Source organism: Myotis davidii, unplaced genomic scaffold, assembly GCF_000327345.1.
Source record: "Myotis davidii unplaced genomic scaffold, ASM32734v1 scaffold358, whole genome shotgun sequence".
NCBI lineage: Eukaryota > Metazoa > Chordata > Mammalia > Chiroptera > Vespertilionidae > Myotis > Myotis davidii.
In genome coordinates this window covers 300350-301964 of record NW_006290768.1, presented here as the reverse complement: position 1 = coordinate 301964, position 1615 = coordinate 300350, and the positions used below count along the sequence as shown (strand labels likewise).

The 1615-nt window shown below is 54.1% G+C and overlaps 1 protein-coding gene across 1 annotated transcript in view; it reads right to left on the bottom strand.

Annotated features, from left to right (window-relative positions):
• SYT3 (synaptotagmin 3) overlaps positions 1-1615 on the bottom strand; it is a 14276-nt gene that overhangs the window by 6307 nt on the left and 6354 nt on the right. The window lies entirely within an intron of this gene.

The window sequence follows — 1615 nt, the reverse complement described above, 5'->3', positions numbered from 1 at the left end:
AGCCAGGGGCACCCCGGTCACCTGTGTCATTGTACATACGGGGAAACTGAGGCCCAGAGGAAGCAAGGGCCCCGAGCATGGCCATCACGTGGGCAGCAGCCCTCCCTGGTGTGAGGACAAGGCTCACCCCCCACCCCCCGCAATACACACAGCTTCCCGGGTTGGCAGAGTGGAATGTGGGGGTCCCCGGATTGGGGTAGAGAGGGCCGAGGCTGGGAGGAGGAAGGGATCGGGACACCCAAGGACCTAGGAGGGGGCTGGGCAGGGGCGGGCATACCGGAGGATGAGGCTCCAGAAGCTGAGGATCATGGGAAATGAGGAAGGGGCCAGTGGGGGAGGGGGGCCCTACAATCTGAATGCTGGGGACCTGGGGGTGTCTGGGCGTTAGGATCCCGGCCGTCTAAGGCCTGGGGGATGGGCTATTAGGACTCGGGTGGAGACTCGGAAGAAACTGGATTAGGTTAAATGAGAGAGTTTGGAGGTCAAGGGCTGGGGGTGTAAAGTGTTCAGAGATCTGGGGACTCAGGAAGTCTGGGGATGGGAAGGGGAAGGAGGCTGGAAGAACAGAAGTTGGCCCAGTGGCGTGGCTCCGTGGCTGAGCATCCACCCAGGAACCAGGGGCTCAGGGTTCGAGTGCCGGTCAGGCCGTGTGCCTGGGTTGTGGCTCGATCCCCGTAGGTGGCATGCAAGAAGCAGCTGATCAGTGATTCTCTCTCACCATTGATGTTTCTCTCTCCTTCTCCCTTCTTCTCTTGCTGAAATCAATAAAAAACATTTTTTTTTTAAGGAAAGGAAAAGGAAGGCCAGAACGCTGGCTTCAGGAATTTGGCGGGTCAGGAATCTGAGGTCAGCCATAACTGGTGTGGCTCAGTGGGTAGAGCGTCGGCCTGCGGACTGAAAGGTCCCAGGTTCGATTCCGGTCAAGGGCATGTACCTTGGTTGCGGGCCCATCCCCAGTAGGGGGTGTGCAGGAGGCAGCTGATCGATGTTCCTCTCTCATGGATGTTTCTAACTCTCTATCCCTCTCCCTTCCTCTCTGTAAAAAATCAATAAAATATATGAAAAAAAAAGGAATCTGAGGTCAGAGGTCAGAGGGCAGAGGTCATGGGCTGAAGCTGCCTGGGCATCTGTGAATTTGAGAAATCTGGGCCAGGCAAGGCGTTCCTGTTTGACTACGTGTGGCGGCAGGGGGGGGGGGCATTCTCTACTCTTTCTCGTGCGCTTGGAGATATTTTGCAATAAAATAACATTTAAGAGAAACCTCCGGGGTCCAGAGTTAAAAGGTGATGAAGTTGATATGATCAATGTCTCTCTCTCATGGATGTTTCTAACTCTCTATCCCTCTCCCTTCCTCTCTGTAAAAAATCAATAAAATATATGGAAAAAAAAGGAATCTGAGGTCAGAGGGCAGAGGTCATGAGGTCATGGGCTGAAGCTGCCTGGGGGGTGCCTGGGCATCTGTGAATTTGAGAAATCTGGGCCAGGCAAGGCGTTCCTGCTTGACTACGTGTGGCGGCAGGGGGGGCATTCTCTACTCTTTCTCGTGCGCTTAGAGATATTTTGCAATAAAACAACATTTAAGAGAAACCTCTGGGGTCCGGAGTTAAAAGGTGAT